At 38.2% G+C, this 22,388-nt stretch overlaps 1 protein-coding gene across 6 annotated transcripts in view; it reads right to left on the minus strand.

Annotated features, from left to right (window-relative positions):
• LOC137250019 (asparagine synthetase domain-containing protein CG17486) overlaps positions 1–22,388 on the minus strand; it is a 485,148-nt gene that overhangs the window by 333,969 nt on the left and 128,791 nt on the right. The gene's annotated exons all lie outside the window — the stretch shown is intronic.

Here is a 22,388-nt window from a genome sequence, read left to right on the forward strand (position 1 = left end):
ACACTAAACCCTTACGAGCTTAGATGAACAAATGAATGTAAAATGTTTTTGAAATCCTAACCAATTCGATTTGGATACAAATACTTTTGTATATGTTCCGCAGAGGGATATCTGTTTGCTTTTATACCCTATTCAGGGGCTTCATTTATCAGAGATAGAAACTTAGGTACTGGGCAGTCTATTGTGTTACCTGTCCGATGCAACTTCTTGAAAATATTGACATGTGTAAGCGAAACCAACACAGAATTTTGTTTGACAACTTTTTCACATCTTTTAAGGTTATGTTTCAACTAATTACAAACGTTACTGTGCGTGCAAATAGCGCTGGTGGTGCAGAACTTACAGATATTAAAAAGTTCAAAAAAATTCCTCGCGGATCCAATGACCATGCATTAAATAAAAATAATAAAATTAGTGTGGTACGATGGAATGATAATTCTGTGGTGACTATTCTTTCCAATCATTTAGAGAACAGCGCTACTAATAAAGTAAATCGGTATGATAGAAAGGTGAAAAAATGGCAATATCGATCCCATTTCCCATACATGAGCATAATAGGAACACGGGTGGTGTGGACCTTTTTGACAACGCAATGAGTAATTACAGAATTCACATCCGTGGAAAAACGGTATTGGCCACTTATAACAAATGCACTAAATTCAGCCATGGTGAAAGCCAGGAAAATACACTGTCTGTTGAAAAAACTGGAAAACGCTCCTATTATGGAACAGCTAGAGTTTCTAGTATTTTGTTGCTGAAACTTTGCTTCAAGCTCCTGTAAAGAAGCTTAAACGCAAACTGACAGCACTGCTCCAAAAAAAACCTTGCTTGGTTCACCTAACTTTTTTTACAGAAAAGCGTTTACGCTGTCGATCTTGCACAAGTCAAACCAAATATGTATGCAATATATGTGAAATCGGGCTACATCAAAAATGTTTTGAGAAATATCACAATTAAAACATATTTTTATGAATTAACTGGGGTTGGCCTCATTGCTTTTAAATGTATGAAAACCTTTATTTGAAGCAATTTTTAATTTATAATTTGTATTTAATAATTTGGGAAAAATTTAAACAACGGGACATCAGGACGGACAAGGCGAATCCATTACAGTTTAACTGCAGAATTCTGAAGTGCAACGGGGGAGACGTCGTCACTCTAGGAGTAAGAGATGGGTGACTATGCCGGGGTTGTGAAAGGCTAGGACGCAACTACTGTTGTGGCCCTGGGTCTGGACGTCCTTGGGTAAGCATTGGGGTACCCTGTGTATTTGAATGAATGAAACCCGTCGGGGGGTTGCCGTCGCGGAGACCAGAACATCTAGGAAAGTGGCACCGACCAAGGCAGGAGCTGCATTGGGCGGATGTCGCAAACATATATATTCTGTGCTGGCAAACGATGAAAACGGGGGTAGGGACTAAGAGTCTGTTTCCTTGACCTACACGATTGTTACCGGAAAAGAGGGGGAAGAAGACGGGGGCAGGGGCTGATGCTCGGCATTGCTATCGACTCTACTACGGAGATAGTAGTTATGAGTGGTAGCAGCCGTTTGAGTTGTTGGCGCCGTGGGGCGCGAGCAGCAGCGGGTACTTGTTGTGGCTTGCTGATGGCACTACGCTACCGACTGTCCTACACACCAAAGTCTTGCGTGTGACGTTTGATCAGGATCTACATTTTGGTGAGCATGCAGCCACAATTGTACCGAAAATCCAGAGCCGTAATAAAATCCTCAAATCTCTTGCTGGCTGTTCTTGGGGAAAAAATAAAGGAACGCTCATTACTACTTATAAAGCAATTTTCCAGCCGATTGAATGCTCCGCGTCCCCTATATGGGCACCAAGTCTTAAAACTACTCACTGGAAGAAGCTACAGGCCTGCCAAAATACTGCTCTCAGAATCGCAACGGGCTGTCTTCTTATGTCCCCAGAGCACCATATACATAATGAGGCGCGAATACTCCCCATCAGGAAGAGAAATGAGATGCTAACCAAACAGTTCCTGTTGAATACCCAGAAACCTGGGCATCCCAACGGGTATCTGATTAATGAGCCAACACCGCCTATGGGCTTAAGGAGTCATCTCCGTAAACATTATTAGGAAATACGGCACCTGAGGACTCAGCCGTATGAAGCCATAAAACACAAGCAGGTCCTCAGTGAACTCCACAAACAGGCGTCGAACCTTTATACCGGGAATTGCCCGGTGAATCCAGTACTCAAAGAACAGTACCCAAAACTTGCGGAAGAAGAACGTACACTCCCCAGGGAAACACGAGTCACATTAGCTCAACTTCGACCTGGATACTGTAACAGGTTAAACTCTTACCGCGACATACAAAATGTATGCCCCGCTTGTAATGTGTCCCCACATGACACCATCCATCTCACAGTGTTTCGTGTAGAACAAGCTAGCTGGACAAAAACAAAGTTCTTATTCCAAGAGAAGTGTAATGAGAAATGAAAGAAAACAAACAAAATAATAGGATTTTTGCTTTTTTTGACATTTTTGCTCATATATATTGAGTAATTGAAGTAAGAAGACAGGAGTGGCCGTAAAATGCACTGATTAATTTGCAAAATTCTTGTTGAATATTAAGCTTCATATTTCTTTTAAGTGAACACTTTTACATAATTTTTTTGATGGACTCTAAGCTCAAAGGTAAGTAAAATTTTTTAATAGTAATTCTTTCACAATTAGAGTGTTTTCAATATATTTAACATTCCGTTATTAAGAAGAAAAGGTATTTTTTCCCTATATTTTTAACTTTAGGGACAAAAAAGTTGCATACATCCGCGGACATCCGGGCTTAATTTGACATATGTTATAGTCGCAAGTATTCTCTAATAGTCGAAAGAAAAAACCATTGCGAATTCTTTGCACATCTATTTAAAAAATTTTTTTTTGTAGATTTAGTTATCTCTACATACAAAATAGGATGTATGTACGTACCAGCTCCGACGAGATATTTGAACCTTTAAAGCTGATCTACAAACGGCAAAACCAATTCCCATGTACAGGGAACAAACACGTAGCCATAAAACACACAAAAATAAACGCGCAAGGTTAACAAGAGAACACCAAAAGCAAAAAGGCGAAGATCACTGACTTCAACCTGCCACAACCTACCGCACCAGTCACCAAAGGCATAAAAACAGGTACATACAATGGATTGATGAAGATAAACCAAAACCAGGTTTCGGCAATACCAATGACGGCAACACTCCTCGTAGGTTTTTCGAAAATTCTGAGGCTAGTGCTGAGATTACGGGATTGGATGTAACGCTCATCAAAAGATTCGACACTCTCCTTCGCGCATTAGCATCTGGGTACAATATAAATATCCAAAGATTTGAAAAATTTGTGGTCGAGACTAAAAAACTATACATAGATCTCTATCCATGGTTTAATATGCCTGTTGCAGTTCATAAATTCTTAGTGCATAGTACTGATATTATAAAATCAGCAATTTTACCTATTGGGTCAACTTTCCAATGAAGCACAGGAAGCCCGTAACAAAGATTTGAGACGATTCAGGGATTATAACACACAAAAGCAGTCGCGTGAAGCCACGAATAGAGATCTTATGAATATGTTGCGTATAACATCGGATCCTTTAGTTAACAGTTTTAGGGAAATACCTAAGAAAAAATTTAAAAGTCTGACTTCAGAAGTCTTAAATTTACTATCCCCCGATAATGTTGAGGAGTCAATAAATACAACAGTTGTTTCAAGCTTTCACAGTAGTGTTGCTGATGTTCATGACTATTCCACAAGTGACTTATCCAATGAAAGTGAGATATAGCGAATAATAACATAATTATAAAAGATAACCTACCCTATAACTTTTTGTTGGATCAGGTTTTATTTAATTTAAATCTATTGTCTTTTCTACTTTGTATGATACTTTAATTTTAAGTTTTTGTAATAAGTAATTTTCACATAATTAATTTAATTATTTACATTGTTATTATTATTATTGTAATTCACTTTTACATTCCTGACTGGTACTATAAAATAATTCTATAAAAATTGTAGTGCCAGGAAAAATACTCAAATAAATACAAAATATGTATATACATATGTACAGTCACTCACATAAAAAAGTGGATAATTCTTACAATTTTCGCTTTCGCAAATTTATTTTAACTAATTTCCCATAAGAAAATTTGTCACGATCTATAACAAAAACTAAATTATATTTAAAAAATTCGACGAATTTTCATAAAAAATTTTAATTTTTTTTCCGAATTTTTAGAATTTTTTAGAGTATTGCGATTTGTATTCCATTCAATTTAAGTACAATAAAGTAATATTCTTAGGTCCTTTAAATTTTTTTGGATCTATGTCACTTATTCACATGAGTTACTGTATATGAAATAAGCAAATGTATGCATATGAAGTAAAATTTTGGAAAAAAAATAAAAAAAGAACATATGGCTGAAAAAATGACGTAGTTGTAATAAATGACTGCATATGAAACGGAAACTCTCATAAAATAATTTTGTCCAGCTAGCTTGTTCTACGCGAAACACTGCGCATCTCTTTAATTGTAACGTGGAACCAACGCCTCTAACACCCCTCTCATTATGGTCCACCCCTGTTGAAACAGTAAGTTTCCTTTGGTTCCCGTTAGAGGATATTGATGACAATTTGTGATCGGCCGCACCTATCGGATGGGGCGAAGCACTACTACAACAAGAACAACAACAACAGACAAGTCGACAGCTGTTTCGATTCTACCTTTTAAATCTCTTCAATGCTTTTCCTCCCGGGTTGAATTGTTACAAACGCATTCAGCCACGTCATGCCTTAGTTGTTGTAAACTTTATCCCAAGACGTAGCTGAATGCGCTTCTAACAATTCAACCATCGTAGAGGTGCGGGTTCAAATCCCACTCCGGTCCTGATAACACGTTGTTTAAATTTTTCCTAAATTATTAATACATATTTTATTTACTTTCAACATAAACATATTTTATTTACTGCTTTTGAATTTTCACACAAACGAAATACACTTTTTTTAAATAAAACGAATTTAAATAAAAAATGGGTATATCATTAAGGCCTAACGTTGCGTGTACGCAACGTGCTCCACCACCCCAATGGGTTAGGACCGCTAATTTTTTTTTGGTTTTTTATTCTTAATTGGACCAATTTATATGGACACAGAAAATTTATTTGAAATTGCTCCAGCCCTTCTATGCTCACGACTTAATGGGTTAAGTGCAATGGTGAAAATATAACGTACTGTGCGCTATGGAATGAATGTAGTGCTGGAAGAAGTTGCAAGCGCTCTTTTAAAAATTTTAGTCAATGTTTAAGCCGCCTCCTTCATAATTTATACGGCGGCGAAATCCTTATGCGCAGCCGTGCGCGGCGAATGGAAAGGCGCCAACGCGCATACACTACCATCGTCAACAATTATATATGGCATTCGTCAGTCAAGAATTATTACTCGGCAACCGCGGACGCGCTCCTACTACAAAGTCGTGTATATATATGTACATATTTAAATACTTTGATTTTTTCCAAGTTTGAAGAAAGTGAATAGGAAAGAAATAAAAATAATATTGAATAACAAAATAAAATTTTGAATTTGTAACGTTTATAAAAAAAACCAATAAATCTTTTTATTTCGGATTTGAGTGTAGCGAAGAGAGACCAAGTGAAAGTTATTCATGGTCCTTCGCAGCCATCTTTGGCCCAACCCCTAGAATTATAATTAAAATATTAGTGAATTTTAATCGAAAAATTTCGTTCGCAAATAAAATATAATATAAAAAAAAAAAAACTACATATAAGTGCTATAAACAAAACTGCACAAAAAAACAACAGTGTGCTCAAAAATTTACATACGAAAAAAAAAAACCATAACTATAGAACAAATATAAATTTAGTGGAAAGAAAAAAATTTTTCAAAAAGCAAACAAGAAATAAATACATACTTATACATTTAAAAAAAAAAAAATTTAAAAAAATTGAGAAAATTTTTTTTGTTCGAAAATTGTGGGCGCACAAAGCATAAGTCCCACCTTGGAAACAATTTTGTAATTATAAAGATCAACTCTACCCAACATTCAGCTAAGCAGCATCATCACCAAGAGAGCAACAACAAGCAGACCAACATACATAAATAAGGAGGAACAGAATACAACAATCGGTGAGTAGGCAGGTTTTTATTTTTCATAAAAAGTATATAAAAAATAATAAAACTTTTTTTTCACAAAGTTATATTATTTTGTGTAAACTGCAAAAACATATATATATATATCCACATATATACTTGAATATTGCGGAAATTTTCTTACCGTTGGTTTTACTGCAACTTTTTTGCAACCAAAAATTGGTAGAAAATATTCCGCTATACCAATAGGCAAAATCCGCCAATTATATATATATATATATGTATACATATTTCTAGTGGTATTTAACCAACAAAAAATTGCAGTTTACTTGCCTACTCAAATCCACTGTGCAAGAACAACATCGGCAAAATCTTCTTCTACAGCTGAGTTTACCCCGTTGTTCGCACAGAGCGTTGAACTTGTCGATACAGTTCAACTTCTTCCAAGTGATTTTTTCTTGCTTGCCAGCATATACAAAAATCGTAATATTCATACGTACATACTTACATACATGTACAAATAATTTCAAGTTGATTTTCCAGCATTCATACTTTGAGAACATCATACGTGTTTACTCACACGTTCAAGTCACTCTTCCAGCGACATTCTCCGAGCACATATAGCTACATTAGCAACGAGAGCTGTGTACTGCTGATCAAATTTCTCAACCTCTCTCATATTTGCAATTTTTTCATCTTTCTTTGCTGCACTCTCCCAACAGTGCAATCAAGCGCACTCAGCTTCACAAAGACACGCGACATTAAAGCGACGAAGAAGCGAATCAAAACAAACTCTTCTGTTTGTAAACATAAACAGAGAAGCTCATCTGATTCACGTGCATACGTTCGCACAAACAAACATATATACATACGTTTGTATATTGCGCACGTACGTTTGTACTTATTCTGTCGTACAAAACTAAGTGAGATATTTTCGTCCCTATAGGAACTTTCAAAAAAATATCCATACAAACTTCAAGTACATATTATTATTTTCTAATATATACCAGTAATTTACAAATACACGTTTATTTCCACACGTATATTTACACGTATATATAAGTGAAAAGTGTTTGTGATTTTTTTTAAATTTTATACCTTTTGTTTTTACAAAACAATATACATCCTATTAAATTCCGAATTTCGCGGATTTAAATAATTTAAGGAACGTCCCGTTGTCCGTGCTTGACTCTATTGTTCAAAAAAAAAAACACAAACACCGCCACCAATTTAAATCCCCTTTTCTAAATTTCTGTGGCATGAAGAGTTTTCCATCTTCGAGTTTTGCGAACGTTCTCTGAGCGGACAAATATTTTATTCGGTTTTGAAAACCCAAAAGTTTGCATAAAATGCCTCTCAGTCCCCCAAAAATGTCCGAAACCGGGACAAAACCAAAAGGTGGCCCAAAGGAAGAAACGGCCAAGGAAAGGTCAACATCCCCTCGCCGGAAATCCAAATCAGTTGACCCATCCGCGCAAAAGTTCATAGCGGAAAGTGACAATCTGATGAGATACTGTGCAAAATTCAACGAAGCACCGATTCAGGATCACACTGAATCGTATCTCATGATAAAGGACAAATCACTAGATGATTATTGGGCACGACTCCAATCGGTTTACGATCTGGTTTTTTCGAAACCAGACGAAAGTTTCCCTGAAGACTTCAAGAGTTCAGTGCAAGGCAAACAATGCGCCTGCCTTGATACGTATGAAGTCACTAAAGCAAAAATTGCCGATCAACTTTCATTGATCAAAATGGTGGCAACGCCGAGTCCACCACCCCGCGTGGAACAACCCCCGGCTGAGGCAAATATTTACCTCAAGGTCCCAGCCTGCGACACGGAGACCTTTTATGGTGGCTATGAAGAATGGCCCGCTTTTCGTGACATGTTCACAGCGGTGTACATTAACCACCCAAGGCTCTCCCGTGCTCAGAAATTGTACCATCTCCGGTACAAAACGCAAGGCAAAGCCGGCTCCATCGTCAAACAATATGCGTTGAGCGATGATAACTTTGACCTTGCCTGGGAAGCTTTACGGTCACGATACGAAAACAAGCGTATCTTGGTTGACAACCAGATAAAATCCTTACTGACTCTTGCCACTATTCCATCCGAAAATAGTGAGCAACTTCAGAAATTGCAAAATACAATAAACAACTGCCTATCCGTCCTTCACTCCCAAGGAGTTACGACAGACAGTTGGGATCCGATTCTGGTGTACATTTGTTCATCAAAGCTCCCAGAAACAACCCTCTCACTTTGGGAACAGTCTCTCTCTTCTCGAAGAGATCTACCCTCATGGTCACAAATGAACGACTTTCTCACCTCGAGATATGAAGTCGTTGAAAGGGTCAATAGGCTTCAACCAAGCAAACAAAAACCAGTCGCTCATCAAAATTCTACGCAAAACAGGTCCTTCAACAGGACGCAAACCCTTGTGGCAGAATCTAAAAAGGAAACTTGCCAATGTTGCAACTCCCCGCACCTTATTAGATTCTGTCCACGATTCAAACGAATATCTGTGCAAAACCGGACACAATTCATAAAACAAGCTAAGCTGTGTACAAACTGCCTTAGCAGCACTCATATCATCAATGAGTGCACGAGCAAGTGGTCATGTTCGACATGTCATCAACGGCATCACACGCTGTTGCATGCGAGCCCACAAGCTCAACGTTCCACCCCGCGAACGAATGCACCAAACGTGCAGCACACAACTGCTGAGTCAACATCTCCCGTTCGACAAACGCAGAATAGCTCCGATTCTGGCGAGCTACCGTGTTGTTCAAAACACGCACCGGTTCAATCATTGCATGCAGCCAATGATAACCAAATTCTCCTTCCTACTGCTATGGTCGCAGTCGAACACGAAGGGGAATTATTTCAACTGAGAGCCCTTATTGATCAAGGCTCGGAAAGAACTTTCATTTCCTCGAAAGTGCAAAAACGGTTGAAACTTCCATTCCAACATTCAAAGTTCGAAATCTCTGGCATGGGTGGACAAGTCGTACAAAAGTCCTCCAAGCTTTGTCCTTTGACACTGGTTGCATCCAAGGCCATGAAAAGGATAAAGGCTCATGCCATTGTGTTGCCGCAACTGACAAAAAATCTACCAACATCTACCATTAGTCGCAAAATCTGGCAGCAGTTGAAACTCCTTGAGCTCGCTGATCCCAGTTGCCACATACCGGGTCAGACTGACATTGGCAGCGACATACTTCCACAAATTCTGCTGGAAGGTATAAAAAAGGTGTGCGGTAGCATACTTGCGCAACAAACCATTTTTGGGTGGATTCTCAGTGGTCTAATAACTGAAAATGTTGTGTCATTCTCGACACAAGTCCGAGCGTCAAACGAGACACTCAGTTCTCAACTGAGAAAATTTTGGGAAGAGGAGGAAATTCCACAACCTCCACAGATATCCCCCGAGGATCAAGCGTGTGAGCAGATATATGCAACAACCACGACACGTGCACCAAACGGTCGATACATTGTGCGACTTCCATTCAAGGAAGAGTTTCCTGAAAAACTCTCCCTCGGCAAATCCCGCCCGGCTGCTCTGCAGCAGTTTTTCAGCATGGAGCGATCGCTTCAGAACAATGTGTTGCAAGAATATCTCGACCTTGATCACATGGAATCTGCCGACCCATGCGAAATAACTTCGAATGGCAAGGTCTTCTCATTTTACTTGCCACACCACCAAAGTTCGTGTGGTTTTCAACGCCTCTAAAAAATCTGGGTCAGGAAAATCCCTGAATGACGTGCTATACACTGGTCCAACTCTCCAACCAGATCTCATGCTACTAATTCTACAGTGGCGCATGCATAAGTATGTGTTCAATGGAGACATTGAAAAAATGTACCGTCAGATCCTTATACACGAGGACGACAAAGCTTTTCAGCGAATCCTATTTCGCAAATCGGCCAACTCCAATGTTAGCGATTTCAATCTAAAAACGGTTACATTCGACGTCAATTGTGCACCATATCTCGCTATCCGTACGTTGCATCAACTATCCGATGACACGAAAGCAACACTCCCGTTGGCTGCAACAATTCTCAAGACGCAAACATATGTCGACGACATCCTATCCAGAAGTCATACCATCGATAACGCCACTGAATCACTCGTTCAAGTGATAAGCGCTCTAAAATCAGCTGGTTTCATACTAAAGAAACTAACGGCTAATCACCCGGCCATATTAGAACAGTTTCCGAAGGAGGATCTTCTAGACTCCAACTTCTTGAAATTCGAGAGCACTTCCAATACCAAAACTCTTGGTATTCGATGGAACGCGCTCACGGACAAATTTTCATACACCATTCTGCCGGAACACACCCAAAATGCGGTCACAAAGCGACAAATTTTATCTTCTGTTGCAAAACTGTTTGACCCGGCAGGATGGCTGTCGCCAGTTATGATCCAGGCCAAGATGCTTCTCCAAGAAATCTGGCTGGATGGCAGCGATTGGGATGAAAGCGCCAAACCCGCAACATTATCAAAATGGCAACATTTCGCAGAAAATCTCCCAGCCATTTGCCACATCGAAATCCCTCGATGGGTTAATGTCGTTCCAGGGCAAGACACCCAAATCCACGGGTTCTGTGATGCCTCGGAAAAAGCATATTGCGCAGCGATTTACATCCGCACACATGTGGGCAACCAAATAAAATCTTCTCTTTTGGTTGCGAAAGGCAAAGTTGCCCCCATAAAAACTGTAAGCTTACCCCGCTTAGAGCTATGTGGTGCAGTCCTACTCGCAAAACTGGCTTCAACTGTTCGAAAACAGCTCGACTTACAAGCATGCAACATATTCTTATGGTCAGATTCTGAGATTGTACTAGCCTGGCTAGAGAAATCTCCATCGACCTGGAAGACTTATGTGGCCAACCGTACCTCTCAAATTCGAGAATATCTTCCCAGCGGCACCTGGCGCCATGTATCTAGCCAAGACAACCCTGCTGATCTTGGCACACGTGGTTGCAAGCCGCATGATTTGATAGGCTCTTCACTTTGGTGGCACGGACCACAATGGCTTTCTTGCCACGTTTCGCATGGCCAAAGCCGAAAGCAGGTAGTGCTTCTCCACCCGAGAAACGCAAGGTCGAAGCATATCACGCACTCGAGGAAGAGGACGATATTCGCCAACGCTTCTCCTCATACTCTCGAGCTCTCCGTGTGATTGCATACGTGTTCCGCTTTGCGAACAATGCAACCTGCAGCAAATCCAAATCGGTGGCAACACATAATCCCCATCTGACGTACAAAGAGTTGCAACATGTGAAAACGCGGCTTGTGGCAATGGCACAATCTCGCCATTTCGGGGCGGAAAAGAGCGCCTTACAAAACAATATGCCAATAAGCAAAAAGAGTTCCCTTCTGGCTCTTGACCCATTTCTGGATGGATACGGGCTCCTACGTATCGGTGGAAGATTGGAACATTCTACAATGCAGTACAACGAGAAGCATCCAGTAATCCTTCCTCCGGATTCAAGGCTCTGCCAGTTGTATCTGGAGTTTTTACACCGCCTGCTTCTACATGCAGAAATGCGGTTAATGCTCCAAATGGTGAGGCAAGAGTACTACGTACCAAAACTAAAGCCTCTTATAAAGAAATTCATTTTTCAGTGCAAATCTTGCACGCTTTTCAAACAGAAAACGCGCACGCAAATAATGGCAGCTCTACCACCTGAGCGCTGCAATTTCTCACTCACCTTTTCCACAACAGGAGTAGACTTTGCAGGTCCATTCCAAATAAAAGCATCGGTTCTGAGGTCGACCACTATCATAAAAGGGTACGTGGCTGTATTCGTCTGTCTTTCCACAAAGGCAGTACATCTCGAGCTATGCTCGGACCTTACTACTGAAGCCTTTCGCGCAGCATTCGCCCGATTCGTTGGCAGACGAGGTTATCCCTCAAAAATAATGAGCGACAATGGTAAAACGTTCATTGGCGCTCAGCGCGCACTCGAACGCGACTTCGTTAAATTTCTTAACGAATGCTCTGCGGACATTGTGCAAAAATATGCCCCCCAGGGAATAAACTGGCAGTATATTCCACCCAGCGCTCCTCATATGGGCGGCTTGTGGGAATCCGCAGTAAAAAGTTTTAAAACCCACTTCAAAAAAACCGCTGCATCCCACAAGTTTACATTCGAAGAATTCACGACGCTGCTGGTGCGTATTGAAGCAGTTCTCAATTCAAGGCCTCTAACCTCACTATCCCAGGACCCAGCTGACTTCACAGCGCTCACTCCGGGTCACTTCCTTCGAGGTGCACCGCTATTAGCCATTCCTGAGCCAAACGCGGAAGACCTCTCCTGGATAAATCGATGGGAAAAACTCAAATCGCTTCATCACCAATTCAGTCGACGCTGGAAAGAGGATTATCTGAAGGACCTTCAGAAGCGCTATAAATGGCAAACGCCACAGCGAAATCCTCAACCAGGCGACCTTGTCGTAATTAAAGAAGATTCGCTCCCGCCCACCGAGTGGCGTCTGGGACGAATCGAGAACGTTCGCCACGGACCTGACAACCATGTTCGGGTTGTAGAGGTTCGCACCCAAAATGGGCTTGTCATGCGCCCCTTAGTTAAACTGTGCTTTCTTCCAATGGAGTACTCTTCGAGCACAGCGCTCTAACTTATATACGTATCCCCTGTATAATTAAATTTCCGTATCATCCGCTGTATCCAACTACTTCTCGTTTCTCTCTCTGCTCTTGTACTTTCAGGACGACACCATCATGGCATCTCGACCAGCATGCCCACTGGCTCCCACAGCAGAAACCGATAACTGCCTCCAGTGTCGGCTCTGCCACCGCTACCACGCGCTGCGGACCTGCCCGGCTTTCAAGGCGATGCGGCCACCGCAGCGTGCTACAGTGGCCAGGGCACAGGGCTATTGTTTCAATTGTCTGGCACTTACGCACACCACGGGGGAATGCGACTCCCGAGGGTCGTGCAAAATTTGCGGCCTGGCACATCACACCCTCCTGCACGAGAGGCCAAAAGGCCGACGTGGGCAGCGCAAAGCCCCTCCACAGAAAACCCCCCAAGCACCCCGCAAGCCGAAACCCGAGCCGAAGAAGGAAAAAGAGAGGACACCGACCCTCGCCTGCAGCGCCCAAAAGGCGCATCCTGCATTTAAAACAGCGGCAACCCCCAAACTCGCAAAGACGGCCAAGCGCACGATCGCGCGCACCCCTCAAGGCCTGCAAACGGCGCAAAGCCCACGGCGCAATACGAATCGCGCCTTAGATACTACCATCCGCGCCCTGCAGGAACTGCAGAAGGTGCTTACTGGCACCTCCCTGCAGGGCGGGCAGGATGTTTAAGCCGCCTCCTTCATAATTTATACGGCGGCGAAATCCTTATGCGCAGCCGTGCGCGGCGAATGGAAAGGCGCCAACGCGCATACACTACCATCGTCAATTATTATATATGGCATTCGTCAGTCAAGAATTATTACTCGGCAACCGCGGACGCGCTCCTACTACAAAGTCGTGTATATATATGTACATATTTAAATACTTTGATTTTTTCCAAGTTTGAAGAAAGTGAATAGGAAAGAAATAAAAATAATATTGAATAACAAAATAAAATTTTGAATTTGTAACGTTTATAAAAAAAACCAATAAATCTTTTTATTTCGGATTTGAGTGTAGCGAAGAGAGACCAAGTGAAAGTTATTCAGTCAACGTTGAGAACGACTACCCCGAAATAAAGAAAATTATATTATGGAGTGATTCCTGCATTCCACAAAATCGAAATAAAATAACTGCCACAGCTTTACTTCACTTCATACATCAAAGTCGTATTAAAGTGGCAATACAAAAATTTTGTGCCCTATGGAATGAATGTAGTGCTGGAAGAAGTAGCAAGCGCTCTTTTAAAAATTTTAGTCAACGTTGAGAACGACTACCCCGAAATAAGGAAAATTATGTTATGGAGTGATTCCTGCATTCCACAAAATCGAAATAAAATAACTGCCACAGCTTTACTTCACTTCATACATCAAAGTCGTGTTAAAGTGGCAATACAAAAATTTTCTGAGCCAGGGAACTCCCCGATAAATCAAAATACAACGGAAAACTCCATTGAACAACAATTATGTTAGTATGTTGTGTTACTTTGAAAAGGAGAACGACCGCAAATTTTATGAGGACCTCTTTCAATAGCTTACATGCATTGTTATTCTTACATATTTATCAATCATTTTGAAGTGTTGCTCACAGTTTTATTTTACTTTGAATAAAGAACGTATTGCAGTGAAAACCAATAATTTTATTATTGGAAAATTCTGCTTCTTAATAATGTTAATAATAATAAAATTTTTCTGTTTATTTATTTTTTTTATTAATTTTTTTTTTTTTTTGTATATATATATTTTGGTGTCTTTTTCCTGGGGCTTTCGGTATGAAGGCCAGCACACTGTCATACCATACAAGGGTGGCCACTTATCCTAAGCGCCCATTTGATCAAAACTGAATTAACTGCATTTTTTGAAACTTTAGCATCATACCTACCTTGTGGTCCATAGACGTCTATAAATATATTCACTTAACTTTTCGTCGCATCTTTTGAATAACAGTCTTGTCTTATTTTGTTTCTTTCATCGGATAAAATTCTAATTATATCGCCAAACGTCCTAAGTAATTTTCTTCAAACAATTAATATGTATATTTATATTCATACATAGTATATTCATATTTCCAATATGCTTTTTGTCGTATGTTCAATGAACATTTTTTGTTTGAAAAAAAAAAATGTAACATACGACAAATGTATTCTGGAGAAATACGCTAATAACATATTTGCTATAATAGTTACATTTAATTTGACTAAGCCTGATGATAGTGCAATACTCAGTCCACAATAAGTCCGAAATTTGAGAAAATCCACAATGAACTTAAAAAATGGTCTCCTGAAAAATCCAGACTTGTAACATAAGACATTCGTATTCTGAGGTAGCGATATATAGATGGTGGTATTCTTCCGTAGAAAAAACTTAAAAATAAAAATTGTAAATAAGAAAGATAAAGAAAGGTCTAATACCAATGCTGGGGGTATTAGTTAGTAGAAGCAGCTCACAAGCAGAATATAACTTTAGATAAAAGGACTCGGGAGAGTCCTAACTCTAACGGTGGGGGAGTTATGTGGAATGCCCCCTATACCGAAGAAAAAGGGAAAACAAGTATATTTTAAGATATACTTGTTAACCCAAAATAAGAACTTAGTTCTTTTAAGAAGTGCTTACTCAGCATTCCCCATGAGGCCACCCACACATTAAATAAAGCAAATAAGATACTTTGTTACAACCAGAAAAACTGGGCTTTGTGTATGGTTCCACTTTGGAGGCATACAAATGTACAAACATACATACATTAATAGAAACCAATTCAGTTGATGCCTCTGCCTATGTTGTTTAACAGAGACATACAGATATACAAACTGACATACTTATTGGTGTCAACATTCAGGAATGCAAAACATTCCTGAATGAAATGAGATAGCCCAATAAGTATAAAAAATAATTATGATGACTGCAACTATATTGCAGCCAAAGTACATATGTTGGAGTATGTGAATTGTTTAGTGAGCTTAGAAAATAAGTAATTATGTATGTGCATCGGAAAGATGTCGTATGTATTTAGGTTAAGCAAAATATTGTAAAATATTGAAGAGGCCCGATACCCATATGACCAGAAGGCATCAAGTCCTTGTTCTCTTGCAAAACCTTAAAAACACATTATTATAATAACGAACCCGGTCAGGTAAAATAACTAAATAGAAGTTTATAAACATGAAAATGAACTTTACTACTATTTTCTTTTAATATCGTAACTCGAAAGTAAGTACACTGCCCTAGTATCTCCGTAAGGACGTAACTCGCGTGTTATGTGTGTAGATATGTATGCATTCACTTTGGATACATTACAGTACGTGTGATTGAAGCATATTGTCGAGTTCAATTTTCTCTGACACTTCCAGACCTAAACCATAATTTTCGTTCAAATGTTTAAAATCAATAATAAATCAATATTATCAGTGATGTTTTGATTATAAACAACACCAGTAAACAATTTGTTCTCCCTAGATCTTTCAGGTGTAATCATGTTGGGTGGAATCGCATCTCTAAAAATACTTTGCACAGCAGCGATGGGCAAAACGGCTCGTATGAGCCTTTTGCTCATACGGGCACGCTTTGCACATTTAAGTGCTAGGTGAGGGACGATAAAGTGCCGGTGGCTTCGCTCGCACTAAAGGCCACAAATATGTAATATCGCTTTTGTGATTCACAACTCGAACTGAATTTTCAGTTGTAATTTTAAAAGTTCCTTTATTATTCAAATCATAAACAAAGCAAGTTTTAAAATTAGAAAAATGGTCACCGTAAATTAAACACGCATGCAACACATGCCCCAACAATTTTTGCAGTGTGGATTTAACGATATATGTATGTGAGCTGAAGAAATTTGAAAATTCCTCCATAATTTGAAATTTATAAATGAAAGCAGTTATGTTTATAATGGCCGTATTTTTTTCACACGCGATAATGCTTAGGAGACCCATCTAGCCGCAGTGGTTAAATAACTACAGGGTGTACCGAAAAGCGGAGACACAACCTTCTGATGGCCATAGGGTATACCATATAGCTGAATCAGTTGTGAAAGGTTGACTTTTTAACACCAACCATTTTTGGGTATTTGATACTCACGCTTGTGGGTATGCAGCCCACTGTGCACACCCGCACCCACACGCAACAATAAAATTTCTTTTTTAGTTCCAAATGAGTATGCTAGTTAAGTTTTCTTATACCCGGTTTATTTAAATTATTTGCATATACGTATATAATTCAACACCTTAGTTTTCCTTAAGTTAAGTTTAAGTTCTACACTGTTGTTAGTCTTTTAGTCTTATTCTTCAATGTTCACAACTTTTACTTTTAGTTTTTAAAAATATAATAAAAAACTCTTTGGTTTCAATTTAAATGTGCTTAGTTTTTTGCTCTTTAACTTTTAGCTACGACTGGTCACTTCAATGTGTAAAAACGAAATCGCTCGGGTTCGTTTTTCACCCACGCTCAGCGGCCATCATTTTACATCGCTGAATGCAATTGGCTCTGCTAAGTGCAATTGGCATTTCTGTTCTGCAACAGCTGACAGCGATGCCATTTGTACTCAGGGGTGTGTTTAGTGTGTAAAGGCTGGGTAACGCTGTGCGGTTATACCACCCTTCCTTCGAAAAAAGAAGAATTTGAGAAGTTGATCAATTTTGTTAATATTATAATATGAATTGAATTACTTATGTGTAAATTGTTTTCTAATTTCTATTGCATTAAATTAATGTATTATATATATTTATTACAAATAGTGCATGCATATTAATATTTGGTTTTATTTACATGCCAATTGAAATTTTTGTTTTCGTATATTAATATAAATTTTTATCTGAGATTTCATGCTTCAATAACAGAGTAATGAAAAATTAAAATTAGTTACAAGTTAGATTGTAAATTTGTATTAAAATATTTTAGTTTACCTTATTGATTCGGTTTTTGTGAACGATTTTTTCCTTTTGATTCATTTCATCTAAAACCGTGACATTAACTCCATAAATTTTTGTGACTATATATGGTCCTTGATAAATACTTTCGTGTTTATTTCTAGGTTCTTTTTGTACTACTACCTTATCGTTTATATTAATAGCTAAATATATCATATATATCCTTATTTTTAATTTTATGTTTGTTAATTAAATCTTTTGCTATTTTATGTGTTTTTTGTAGTCTACATTTTACTTCTTTTGCATAATTTTCAACAATGTAAATTGGATCGATTTGTTCCTTTTGAACTTCATTTGGTAAGGTAACATTTCTACCGAATACTAATTCGTATGGAGTAAATCCATTATCAAAAACTGTACTAGGAGTTGTATTATGCAAAAATGTAAAATATTTCAAATAAACGTCCCATTCGGGGAAGTCATCATCTAGAAACGCTCGTAAATATTCATTAAACACCCGATGATTTCTTTCAATTGTACCTAGGGATTCATGATGGTAAGCTGTAGAAAAATTATGTTCGATTTTTAGGAGTTTAGTTAATTCAGAGAAATTTTCATTTTTATATTCGGTTCCTAAATCGGTTTTAATTGATTTCATTATGCCATAAATGAGGATGAAGCCTTCAAAAATTGCAATTGTTTTTGCTGTCTTATCAGGGATTGATATTGTAACTAGGTATTTGCTTAAGTCGCACATAATGGTAACCGCGAACCTATTCCCATTATTCGACTCAGGCAACGGTCCTATTGTATCTATAACTACGACATCGAAAGGTTTGCAGGATGTTGGTGTAAGCACCAAATTTTCTTTGGTTTTGGGCTTGACTTTATTCAAAAGGCACTTTTTGCAATTTTTGACGTATGTGGCAATATCGCGGGTCATACCTTTCCAATAATATTTTGTACGTATTTTTGCATAAAGCTTTTTATTTCCGCAGTGACCACCTGATATCGGGTCATTGTGGTAAATTTCCATTAGTTTAAGTTTTTTGTTGTTGTCCGTAACTGTTTCGACAGGTCCTATTAATAGTATTTGTAAAATTTTTAAAATTGAATTCACTGTACTTTTAAAATTTGAAATAGAAAAATATTTAAATAACTGATCATCTCTTTCCAATTCTGCTTGCTTAATATTGTGTTTAGCAGCTTCTTTTTCAAGCTTCAAAAGTAATTCATCTAATTGCATTATTTTGTTAGTACACACAATATTAAGAAACTCGAGTTTTTTATGTTTTAAATGCGCATATATTTTTAAATTAATTTTATCATTATCGTTGTCATGACATATTTGGCTTTTTATCCTGTGGATTTTCTTGGAAAAACTGTATGAAAATTTGTCGAATACCTGTAATTTAATATTTTTTTCGTTTATTTCCTCAGCCGATTGTTGTAGTTGTTCGTGACGTTTCGCCATAGACGTCGTCTGTACTGCTAAAAATTGATTATTGGAATTTTTAACTTCTTGAATTGAAATTCGCGATAATGCGTCTGCACCAACGTTAGATTTTCCTTTAATATATTCTATGGTAAAATTATATTCGGACAATTCCAAACGGATTCTGGAAAGTTTCGACGACGGATCTTTCATATTAAATAGATAAACTAGTGGACGATGATCTGATTTAACTTTGAAGTGAGTGCCATAGACATATGCACGAAATTGCTTTATTGCAAAATATATTGCCAAAAGTTCTAATTCTATTATTGCTTTATTTTGTTGCGATTTGCTAAAGGCTTTTGAAGCAAAACAAATTGGCAAGTCGTTACCATTATGATTTTGACTCAGTATCGCACCACAACCTAACTTTGAAGCATCACCGCATTACCGCATCAACTTGTAATAGTTTTGGAGAAATCAGACTTTTTCTTAGTTTATCGAAAGCTAACTCACATGCCGTATCCCAATTAAATTCAACCTTTTTTCTACTCAAACGATTCAATGGAGCTGCTAAAGAAGCGAAATTTGGAATAAATCTCCTATAATAATTTGCAAATTCCACGAATCTTCGGACAGTGTATTTATCGCGTGGCTTAGGATACCTTTTAATTGCTTCAGCTTTTAATCGTATGGTAGCAACCCATTTGTTGAGCATTTATGCCCTAAGAAAGTTATTTCAGGTCGACGAAAATTACATTTTTTTGGGTTAAGTCGAAGGTTGAACTTCCTACAGGTCTCGACAACTTTTTTTAGATTATGAGATGATGTGCTTCGCTACATCCAATTACTATTATATCGTCTACATACATAAAGGCTTGGTTGGGCGAAATACCGGAAAATGCAATGGACATCATTCTTGAAAATGAGTTTGGAGCTACGTTTAAACGAAATGGTAACACCTTCCACCGAAAAGCTCCGCGGTCAGTACTAAAAGATGTTATGTCTCTTGAATCTTTGTGAAGTGGAATTTGGTGAAAACCCGAAAAAAGATCTAAAGTAGAAAAGAATTTCGCACGGCCAAGGTTATCGAAAATACGTCCCAAAGGAAATTTATCGGCAATTAACTTTTTATTTACAGCCCTAAAGTCAACGCACATTCTATACGATTTTTGGCCATTTAGGTCTTTTTTGGTACCAAAATCAAGGGACTGTTATAATTCGAACAACTATTTTCGATCAGATCGTTTTCCAATATTTATTAAGCTGTTTATTTATTTCTTCGCGCTGAGAGTACGGTAGGCGGTAATTTTTAATGTATACTGGCGTCGTATCGTTCAGTCTTAGTTTTTGTTCATAAAAATTGTTCATTGTCATTTTATCATTGTCTAGCGCAAAATTATCGGAATATTGTAAACATAAGTTAATAAGCTTATTTTCACCATAATTAGGTATTTGTTTTTCTAAAATGCTTTTAGATTCTTTGATACGACTATCTTGTTTTACTGCGTTACTGGTTTTTTAAACGTGATAATTAGAAAGTTTTTCTGTTTGAATGTTGCAGTTATTTACGTATTTTACGCTATTTGTGGTTTTTATTACTTTAATGATCGGATTACTAGTATCAACTATACATTTCGCTGTAAAAACACCGTCAGAAATCTCTTGAGAATCCACGAAAAGTGGTTCTGAGTCTTTTCCCAAGGCGAAAATTCTATAAACTTCGCAACGAGGTGGTATAACAAATGTATCGCTTCCCATTCCGTGAAGGATGGGAAGTGCGATCTTTTGATTGCCTATCCAGAAGGAAACGCAATTTGTTGCATAGCTGATATCGCATTTATTTGGTTTTAGGAAATTCTACCAAGTATTCCAGGTGATGGAATGTTGAAATCATTGTCTACCACGTGCAACGTATGTTTGATACAAAAATTTGAAAAGTGTAAGTTAGGTGTAAAAGTACCTAATGTATAAACTGTATCTGTAGTTACACCAGTAATATTAATTGTATCATTGTTATTAATTGACACATTTTTATTAAGAGAAGAAATTTTAATTAACGAAATGTCGGCTTGTGTATCGACTAGAAATGTACAAAATTTGTTAGAGCCAGTAATATTTATTTGTATAAAATCGGAATAATTTAAGTTAAGACAATAGACGTGTTTAGAGGAAACTCTGTGAGCTGAATTAGTTAGTAATTTGTCTCGTCCTCCCTCAGTGTTCGCTCCTGAGAGGCTTCCCTATTTAAAGTCCGGATACTTGCATTTCTACCTCTAATATTGGAAGTGATAGAACCGTTATTATTGCTAGTACGACTATTGTTGGTATTATTATTGTTATTAGACTGATGCCGATTTCCGCCGCCGGAACGGAAATTTTGCCTTTGATTGCCGCGATTGAAGTTGTTTCCATAGTTCCTGTTACTAAAGGATGGTTTATTTTGTCTATAATTGTTAAAGTTGCGACTTTGATTTTGGAAGTTTCGACCTCGGTTATTACTTTGAAAATTTCTGAAAAATCCGCGCCCTAAATGCTAAAACTTGGCGTTCTTTTATTTCATTTGATTGCTCTACAATCAGTTTAACTACTACGTCCTTGGAATCAGAAAAATTGGTTGAAGCGAGGATTGATTTGACTAAACTGGTTTTTGCGTTCAATCGGCAAACGTTGAATGTTTGCTCGATGGCCATTTCATGGGCTTTGGCCTGGATAATCCCATCGATAATGAGCGAACGCTCTAAAGAATCAGACAATTCCTCGACGCGTTTTGCGAAATCGGTGTAATTATTATTATTAACTTGCAAAGCAGCAATTTTTCCGGCCACAACTTTGGGGTTGTCGTGTTTTATATGGTTACGTAGTGCTATTTTTATATCATTAACTAAAAGTATTTGAGTTGGTATCGCTTCTCGACCTTTACCATCGAGTTTGTATTTAATATTTGAAATACAAGTGCCAGTTAAATTTTCGTCGACAAATTCTTCGATTAACTCAATTTTATTAATGAAAGATTCAAGACCCAGGGGCTCACCGCTATAATTTTCACGCATAATAGCAGCACACATGCTGATAAACGATCTTTTTTCCTCAGGAGTTGCCATATTTGTATCGGAATTAGGAGGATTTGAAATATGTGTGTTCGGGCAATTCCTCAAATCCGTGAAATTCTCCGGACAAAGAAAGTCTAACAACAAGGTTTTTGATTGTACTGGGCGGATATGTGGTTGAGCCTTCGGAAACTGGGCTTTTAAAATCAAGATTTTCGGAATAGGAACTTTCGGAATTAAAATTTTTGGAATTGGAATCTGAATTTTCGGA

Source organism: Eurosta solidaginis, chromosome 4 (genome assembly GCF_040869045.1).
Source record: "Eurosta solidaginis isolate ZX-2024a chromosome 4, ASM4086904v1, whole genome shotgun sequence".
NCBI lineage: Eukaryota > Metazoa > Arthropoda > Insecta > Diptera > Tephritidae > Eurosta > Eurosta solidaginis.